The sequence below is a fragment of the Rhagoletis zephyria genome, unplaced genomic scaffold (genome assembly GCF_001687245.7).
Source record: "Rhagoletis zephyria isolate East Lansing unplaced genomic scaffold, Rhagoletis_zephyria_1.1 Rzeph_scaffold_07337, whole genome shotgun sequence".
Lineage (NCBI taxonomy): Eukaryota > Metazoa > Arthropoda > Insecta > Diptera > Tephritidae > Rhagoletis > Rhagoletis zephyria.
In genome coordinates, this window is record NW_016164420.1 from 13,625 (window position 1) to 24,110 (window position 10,486).

At 32.9% G+C, this 10,486-nt stretch overlaps 1 long non-coding RNA gene across 1 annotated transcript; it reads right to left on the minus strand.

Annotated features, from left to right (window-relative positions):
* Window positions 1-8,780, minus strand: LOC108374097 (uncharacterized). The gene is made up of 3 exons (XR_001849018.1): window positions 8,769-8,780; window positions 8,619-8,621; window positions 1-95 (listed from the first exon to the last, which is right to left on the minus strand). It is a non-coding gene; the product is annotated as an uncharacterized LOC108374097 (long non-coding RNA).
* Window positions 8,781-10,486: the final 1,706 nt, after the last annotated feature.

The window sequence follows — 10,486 nt, forward strand, 5'->3', positions numbered from 1 at the left end:
ATTAGGTATACTTTTTTTCGATATAGAACAATCCTAGGTGGTGAGAGTATTACAACTCCGACTTTACAGTTTTTGGACTACCCTAATGTGCATACCTATGTACAAATTTACAACTGGATGATGTTCTATTATTAAGGCATTATTAAAGTTTTGTACATTTGCTCTGGAGTATATCAGTCGTAGGTCGCACGCGGTTATGATTGGTTTTTTTTTGCTGTTTTTACTTTGCAAAAATATTTTTTTTATTATATTAAATTGTACGAGTATTACATTGATAAATATTCCTTAAACATATTTTGCTCTTGTAGTAATCCTTGAGATTACTCTATAAGCTTACGCATTTGTAAATGATTATTTATGATTAATTTGTCATATACTTCATAAATGCCAACCATTTGTATGATAAAGTCTCGTTTCAATTTGGATTTAACTCACTTGACTTCATGCAGTCTTCGTACATTCCAGTATGATGTCTTGCTTATGTCTTGTATGTATGAGTTCATATCCACATGCTCTTGACCTTAAGGACGGGTAGAAAATTCATGACTTTAAGTTATATTTCTTCTTTTCTTAGCTCACTTAATTTGGGTTATCTTATCATTGAAGGCGAGAATCGAACCCAGCGTAAAAATCTATTGATGAGAGGGTTTCAAAAAGATGCACGATTATATAGTCGGCTGTTTGCTTCTAGAATGTGCCCACATGGATTGCTCATGTTTCCTAGGGTGTGCTGCTTTAAGATTGAGAATTGAGTACAAACGAAAAACTCCAACGGTATATACAGAAGCCCCATTGCTGTGACGCATGTAGCTACATAGATCTATTGAGTTAACCCTTAAGTTATCATTCCAGCCATAGGCTGCCCACATTCTTGACGGAAACGATTGCAGTTCGTCAGGGTATATACAGTGGGAAGCAAAAATAAGTACATGGTGATTTTTTTTTTAATATTTGCAAGGTTTTTTAAGTTGAAATTATTTTGTTATTTTTTTTTATAAAAATATGCTTTATGCCTTAACCAAAACCATATAAATTTTTCTGTCAAACTTTTTCAGTGCTTAGAATAATTTGACAAATTTTTATCAAAATTTCAGCTTTTTAGGGAGCTGGTTATGGAGTTAGAGCTTTAATTTTCGTGGGGCAACACATTATTGTTATCGATTTTGTTGTAGCATATCGAAGATTTGCCAATATTAAACCACCATTTGTGACAACTCCCGCTGAATGTGAAATTTGCAGAAAAGAATTTCTATCTGGCAAGTCTTTATTATAGCTTTTATTTTATTTTTAGCGCCAAACGCTTAAAAGAGAATTGTGTAGTCCCTATTGGGAAATGTGTTAATACAAATATTTTTAAAAAATATGAATATTTTTAAAGAAAATTGTTTGCACACCCCTATCATGTAAGTGATTTGTGTTATTTATTATTACCCTGAAGGCATTATATTCATTTTAGGTTTAAAAAACTATGTTATAACAAGATCTAATTTTTTAAATAAAAGATTTTTTTAAGCCGATTTCATGAATTTTATAAAAAAAAAACGTTGGCAATTTTTTGGCGTTTTTTTTCGAAATAGCTCTTTTCTTTTTAAAAAATCTGGACACCCTGATGGAGGGTAATGCGGTATTTTAATACCTTAACTGACCTATTGTGTACCTCAAAGGGCGATTTTCAAAATTTCCAAACAAACTCATACAAAATCTACAAGACATAAACTTTCTATTATCCAAGACTTGACAAACGAAACACAAGACTTACATTTGCAATATTTACAGTTTTTTCTTTATAAATAATTTTTTTTTAACAATTTTTTTTCAATTTTTTTTTAATGTTGATTTCTTGCAGTCAAAAAAAAAACTTTAAAATTTTGGATCACATGTTTTATGCGACTAACAGATGTTGTAGACTTGCCAGAATTGAAGACACTCCTATACGCGAAGTTCCCCTACTTAACCCATTCAGCTCCAAAAAATTTCCAGCAATTTTTAATTTTTTTAATTTTGCTTAAAATTTGAAAGTATTCAGAATAATAACGATACTCTTTTGCTTAAAGTTATGAAATATGTCAAACACATGACCATCGCTAAAAAAAAAATTTGCCAGCCAAATTTCGCAATTTAATGTGCAGACTGATGCCACAAACGAAACTCATAACACTTTCTGTACGCTGCACGCGATGTCTCGCATTTATGCCAGACCTAACACGAAATTAATTTCAACGTCAAAGTTGAATAATAAAAAAATATCTTAACTTTCACATACATACATATGTATGTAGATATGTAAATGTTGCATGCCACAAACAAAAGGGTAACAATGCACAAACAGAGAAAAGAGCAAATATGTACACTTAGAAAGAAAACATTTTACTCATTTCACGTGCCACTAATTCTTGCACTGCTGGCACACTTTCTGCACGCGGACACACACACACACACACACACAAACAATGCCATTTAGTTACATATTTATATGGGGATATGCGCCAGAAAAAATTGCATAGGTGTATAGACAGAGTTGTATTTAATGTGTATATGTATGTATGTACATACGCAGGTGGATGGATACTCATGTCATTGGGTCAGCGCGGGGGCGGCGGCGACCGGCATCACGCACACTAGCTGGCGTGCGCGTATTGCACGAATCATTAAAAATGCATTAAGTGCGCCCACACACGCACAAACAAAGAAGAAAGCGAAAAAAATAAAATGTAAAAAAATGGAACAAAACAAATCTGAAAGCGCTGGAATTTAGGTATGCATACACATGCATAGATATGTGTCACACTGTAAAACTATGCTGACAATAAAAAATTTGCGCAAACAAATCCTGACCCAGAAAAAGAACTGAGTCATTGAGGCGCGACATACAGCGCTACAAAATGTATGCGAACGCAAAATAATTTTTTTTTTTTTTTTTTTTACATTCCACGCTGCAATTGGCGTTCATCATACGCTAAGTACTCCGACTGAACAAGTGGGCCAACATGACCATTGCCTTGTTGTTGTTTGCTGCGATAGTCAAGTGCTTGGCTCGGGTTACGCAGACCGACCGTAAAGTCGGTCTATTAGGGTGGAGTGCGTATTGTGTTCTTAAGCTTCTTTTTATGAAACCGAGACAACTACGTACGTTTCCAAATACTTACCTGCTCAGTACAAGTAGGATGCATTCATTTGTGGGCATTTGATTCAAAGGAGCTCTCTCACTTATCCACTGTGGGTGTCACTCATTCGAATTGTACGTTTACCCAGCATCAACAACATCGGCATCAAATTCGTTTTCATCAGCTCGGCTCTTCGCAATTGCTCTCGCACATCGTTCGCAGCTGCTCACATTCGCATCCCTCCGCCTTCATCACTGTGACTGGTTGCTCTTGTCGTTGCCTGCATGACATTTGCCTTGCAAAAACTCGTTGCTTGGCAGCAGGAATGCATTTGTTTTTTTTCTACCCTGCTGCTGTTTATTTACTTATTTGTAGCGCGTCTCTGTTTTTCTCCTCGTACGAGTATGTATTTCTTTTTTAGTTCATGTGCATTCCTGACAAATATCATTTGTACATGGCTTAATTGCTTCAAAGCAAAGTGCTACTAGCATTGCTACCACTGCTCTATAAAACTGCACATACACTTTTCCATGCGACAACTTGTAACCATAAATTTTTTATGACAGTTCACAGTCAACAGAGTTGGGTTGCGCTTGAGGTAATATTTGAAAAATTCCACTCAAGAAATAAACAAAGAGAAAGAATGCAACACAAAAGTAGTACATTTATACGAAAGGAGTTCGTAACAGAGTTAGCAGGTAACAAATGTTGTGTCGCTATAATGTGCTTTTTTATATACATACATACATGCATAGGTTAGGTTACAGTGGTTATTTCAGATAAAGCAGGCACTTGGACATTGAGGAGATTGTCCATTGTGATACCCAGAATATCTGAACGGAGAACATTACTCAACGTCAACGAAACGCCACGAGCTGATTACGAAATTACGAATGCTCCTTATTTCAATACCCAAAAGCTTTTCAGGGTTAGTCAGGCAGTGCGAGCAAAAATTAAAATTCTTAAATTAACCGCTTAATTAGAAATCGTACCTTTCACCTGTTAGAACCGCAACCAAAAGCGACCTCATGTGTTTTTGTTCCCTGAACACGAGTCTGAAGTCCGGTTTGCTCCTCCACTAAGTAAGGATTTTTTCCTAACCTCAAGAAATATGGCGGATTTTATGCGACGAACTTCAGATTCGTGCTCATCGCATCAAAATACATAAGGAAAAATAGTCTGATCCTCGAAACCTGATACATTTTCGTTGTGTGGCTACGGGACAGTTGTAAACAGCCACACACCCAAAAAAAACATCAGAGTTCCGGAACCACACTATCCTTTCTTTATGTATTTTTATACGCCGAACATGACTTTGAAGTCCGTTTTCTTTGTTTACGTTAACATCAAAAAACGTGCCTGTTACATAATAACCGCCATGTTTTTTTTTTTTTTTTTGTAGCTAGAAAAAAATGCTGGCTTGATGGAGCGAAACGGGTTCGGATTCATTATTCGGATTAAAAACACATGGGAATAGGCTATTCCTGTCAAAAGAACATGCATTTTTTTTTTTTTTGTTTTTTTGTGGGGCTGTGTAATCCAGCCAAGTAGAAACAGCAGATTCGGAACATCTACCGCATAATCTATGACAATTCAATTATACCACTCCTCCGCTCTGTTTAGACAACAGATTGTCCATAAGCATCCCAGAGAGGAGCGAATGGAAGGGTGATACGTACAGATGATTCAATGGTCAACGAAAGGGTGGGAATTAGCATTACCACTACATTTGTCCATGCCATTACCACCTTTATATTTATATTTATATTTATATTTATATTTATATTTATATTTATATTTATATTTATATTTATATTTATATTTATATAAAAAGAAATAGTTTTATTTTCTAAAGAAAAAACATAGATGACCAAAGACAAACGATGCTTTTCCGAGCTATAAACAAAGATCAAAGAAAAATTATTAATTTTTTAATAATGTAATAATTTTTTGCGGTCCCTGAAAAAACTTTTCAATCAAATATCATTTTTCTGGAATGTATTTTTTCCACCTAGTTTATTCGAAGGCGGTGTAAGAATTTAGGTCCCTCCATTTGTGTAACAACATCAAAATGCACATCACAAATTTGAGGCGTGGATCCGCCAAACACTTAGCTAAAGTGCGAACGCAAAAATATTAATATTATGATGGTGTATTTATTATTTCAGAATTGTCTTCGGTAGAAAAAGTGAAATTTTTAGTAATTTTTTGCCATAAAAGTAAATAACTTTTGTTAAGTTAGATTAGTATAACTGTTTCCATACTCAAAATCTCTGAATTAGTTGATGTAAGCCTCCGATGTTAAAAAAATAAAATAAAAATTGACATCCCCTTCTTCAAAAAACTTGTCTAAAATGTATTCGAATGTGTTATTTAACTAGGCACTTAAACTCAATTAGGTTTAAGGACACCAAACAGCTAAGCATTACATTTAGAAAACATTTTTACACCGTTGTCATTCGAAAAGGGCCTATCTGAAATCCGTTCATTCGCAAACAGCTTTCAGCAAAATATGTGTAAGCAAAAAAAATTTACCACATAATGTTTCCTATCATCAGCACGCAGGATGGGTATACAGCAAACAAACAGGCATTAACCATAATTTCCTAATGAAAAAAAAAATAAAAATTACATCAACCCGCACAATTATCATTGATGTGCGCCTAACACTCGAAAACGAAAAAAAGGTTACCACAGTCAATGCGAAAGTGTCAGCCGAACTGACAGGCACACAACAAAATTGACACTTTGCATACACAGCACTTGAATATTTAACTCACAGCAACAATAAAAAGAAAGCTAAAAGCAACAGAAAAAAAAAGATTGTTGTTAATGACATTTTAAGCGGCTAAGTAAACCCAAACTGAAATCCAAAGCCAAAGCAAGGGCCAAGGGTTATCTCACTTTAGCGCTGACGATTGAAAGCGACGGGCTCAATGGCAATAAAGCCCTTTTTACATGCTGAACGCAGATAGAAAAGCGAAAAGGGTCGTAGCAGGCAGAAAAATTTTAAAATGGCAAATACTCTCAAACGCACAAAAAAAAGTACAGGCTCTCAAAATATGAAAGGGTAGGAAAATGGATAGCCGAAAACTTTTATTCACAGCTTTTAAGACATCTACGAGTACATTTAAAGAGTTGTGCGTAACTTTTTTGCAACGCAGTGAAATTGAAAAAGTTACAAAATAACTTTAGAAAAGAAAATCCGTAGGCATTTCAAAGTATGAAAATGAAGCTGAAAAATCGATTTAAAGGATTATCCAATATGCTTTTATATTAACTCACACCAAGGGTGGGCGAGAAATTGGCATTGTGCATACTCGTAAAATGGGCTTTGATATGCGATGGCTTGAGGGCGAAATTTTTGCAACTAATACAAAATATTATGCTTAATGGGCATTTTAACATGCTTATTTACAAACAAAATAAAGGAGGCTCTTATCGGAAAGTTTCGTAGATAAAATCTGATCGAGGCGTGGGGAAAAGATGTACTTCGTTATTGCATCAGTTATTTTGGAAAAGTTTGCACAAACATAATTGCTACTTTAAAGTTGGAGAATTAATATAAGCAAGTGTGATGGTGATAATTAGATGACCACCGTAACCTTAAATTATTATTCAGCCTGCTGAATGCACCAAAATTTTTTGTAAGAACGAATAATTTTTGGCGTATGCCGATGACATCGACATCAAAGCGAAGCACTTGAAACTTGAGTGAGTAAAGACAAAACGAAATATGTATGTACTGCTATCATACAGAGTGTCAGCGCATTCCCGCCTCGGCATACACTCCACTGTTGACAGTGATATTTTGAAAGTTGTTGAAACTTAGGGAACAACATTAACACTGATAATAAGGGCAGTTTTAAAATCCATCGAATAATCGCGTTTGTCCACAAGGGCTTCTTTGGACGTAGTAGGCATTTGGCTAATATATGTGTAAGCGCCATTCTATTATTATTAAAAGAAATAATGCCGGTGGGCTTTATTTCATTTTTTGGGGAAATAAAGACGCGCGTTATTTCACTGCACCGCGTCTACGGGGGGTCCATTGTTTAAAATTTTTAGGGTTGATGCATAAACATAAATAATAAATACACATGAAATTTGAGCTTCATTGATACATTTTTTTAAATTTTACAGCACAAAAACAAAAATAAATCGATTTAATATTTTTCCAAATATCTCGAAAACGGGGTGAGGAAAAAATTAAAAAAAAAAACCACACACATCAAAATTCTCTATGAAGAGAAACATTTAAAAAATTTTTTGCTTCTTGAAAAATTTTTCACACAAATTTTTTGATAAAAAAAAATTGTTTTTGAAAATATGCCATCTCAAAAAAAAAAATTTAAAAAATCACAATGGTAGCTCTGAGTATAGCGCAATATTTAATAATTTAATATATTTAACTATAGTATTATGGGTTGCACTCTACAATAATTTGAGTTATGATTTTTTTTTTTACACCGAAGTTGAGAAATATAAGTACATTACAAATTAAAATTTTTTTTTTATTTGTTTTAGAATTATTTTGTGTCGGCAGTTTTGTAGCCCATTATATTTTAGTACAATAAAGTGCTAGTTTTAAGCGATTGCAAAGCTGGCGTTAATTTTTTTTTTTTTAATTTTCTTTGAAAACGATTTTGCACATTTTCTTCCATAAGAAGAAAGAGCAAAAAGCCACCAGCACTTTATTAAAATTTAATCGGCTACAGAACTGCATACACAAAAAAATTCGAAAAAAAAAATTAAATTTTTTTAGTTGGTAATGTTCATTTTTCTCAACTTCGGTGTAAAAAAAAAATCACAACTCAAATTATCGTAGAGGGGTGCACTCTATACTATAACTATACTACTATAATACTATACTTAAATATTGCGCTATACTCAGAGCTACCATTGTGATTTTTTTAATTTTTTTTTTGAGATGGCATATTTTCAAAAACTATTTTTTTTATCAAATATTTGTATGTGAAAAATTTTTCAAGAAAATTGGAAAATTGTTAAATCGAAATTTTTTGTTGTTTTTGTGCTGTAAAATTTTTAAAAATGTATTAATCAAGCTCAAATTTCATATTTACTTATTATTTATGTTTATGTATCAACCCTAAAAATTTGAAACAAATCAAACACATAAAGTGTGACCCCGTCCGTTTTGGTATGGAACGCCCCATATATGTACTTATGGAGTGGTATATTCAAACATACATTCATATACCCATAATTTTATGCTTAGATTTCCGTTTAAGTGCACAAGTTTTAGCAATTCATCTGGTTAATTTATTGACTACGTACAAAACAAGTCAATTTAACGTATCTAGCCATTGAAGAGCTCATACACGCCTTAATAGCTAACCACATGCGTAATATCGCCATGGGCATAGGCCGGCCTTTATGCGAGATATGTAAAATTTTTGCAACGATGCTCATTTCTCGCAACAAAATTGTTCCCCAAGGCATAATATTCGAACTTTTAATGTCAGTGATTTATGTACGTGCAGTTAAATAGACATACTTAAGCGCAAACTTGTTTATCTTTTTATTTATTTGCGGAAATTGTGGTTAGATTGAGGCATCACAAAGTAGCGTGTGTGCATAAAAAACATTACTTAAACACGAAAGTTTAGTAATAAATACTGGTCTTAATGGGTAAATAAAAACTATCAGATTTCACATTTCTATCAGTGAAGAATCTTGCTTTTCAATTTCGGTAGATTTAGTATATAGATATATTTAAATTTATAAAATTATTATTTTTTAATTAATTAACATATTAGAATTAATTGATTAAATTAAAAAAAAATAAAATATTTATAAATTTACATAAATTTTAAAAAATAAGTTATTTTATAAATTTAATAAATCAAAAACTAAGTTGTTTTAATATTTTTATTAAATACTTAAAATATTTGCGATAAATTTGAATGCAGCTCTATTTAGCAGCAATCCCCACTACTCCTGCTGTAGCCCAGCCATACATATGTATGTACATTAGGGCGGGCCCGCGCATCGACCGCAAAGTGGCCCACAGCACACTAGTCGAATAAGACCAATTCTTGTGCAAAATTCTGGGATCGGCAAAATGGTTTGGTGCATATTATTAGATAATGAATCCGTTTAAGCAAAAGATAAAGTCAAATTTCATTTCTCGCAGCCCTTTAGCTTATCGTAATCTCAAGATTATTTGTTTTCAATAAAATTTGAATTGTTCTCTTGATAATTGCACTGGATTATACTCAAAAGATGTAAAGAACAGCTTTAATATTGCTGGCGTGCTGGCATGTCGCTGGTTCCAAATATTCTAATCTTTTTTTAATATTAGCTATAGTTTGCGATTTTTTGCAAATATAGGGACAATTTCGGTTACTCTAATAGAAAAGCCATTATTTTCCATCATCGTGGAAAAATTTTGTTTAGGCAAATGGGTCTGGAAACACTGAACAGGCACAACCTCTTGAAACACTAATTGGTTTACTTATATTTATGCATACAATATAAAAATTGCAAATATAAGAAAATAACAAAAAACTTTGTTAAATTTTTTTTTGTTTTAAAATAATTTGTTTATAATCTGAGCGATTTTAATCATATTATTATCAAAAATCGGTAGCATTAAGTCTCGCCTTCAATTTGGTAAATATTAAGTACCGATCGAGTAACACTTACCAAAGTTATATGGAAAAATTTAAGTGGATCTCCAGCTTTTTTCTAAAAAAATTTCTCTTAAATTGTATAAATAACTTTTAAATGAAAGAGCCGGATTACGGAAAAGGGTGTCAGGGAGTGACTTTTTTCGTTCAAGCTAAATGCAAAGCAATATCGTCCAATTGGAGAGTCCTCAAAAGGATTTCCCAGGATATGTTAAATACTATTGCATTTACCTACAGTCACTTTTTCACATCATGGAATTAACTAAAATATTTATGTATATCTAAACACTTATTGCACGTCCCCTACTTTCATATAACGGCAGAATTAGAGACCGCGAACAATTTTCAAGACTGCATAAATGGACTTAAAATGGGCGTTTCTCACCCTAATTGTATTATGTTAATGTATATAAATACTTATATACTTGAAACTACTATTAACTTATCAAACGATTCGTAATCTTTGACAATACATGTTTGACTTCATTCACCACAATCTTGGAAACTGACCAAATCGGCCCATGGCTCACTTAATATTATATAAACATCCGAAAATATTAGAACGTTTGAAATATATCTCGTCTCACTTTTTTGAATTTTTCACTTGGTTGCTGAAGCAATAAAGAATTGAAAATTCATAAAGGAAAATTATAGTTTTTGTGAGTTTTATCTTAATACCTTAAAAACGTGTAGACTTATTGAAAAATGATAACTGAACGTGAAATACTA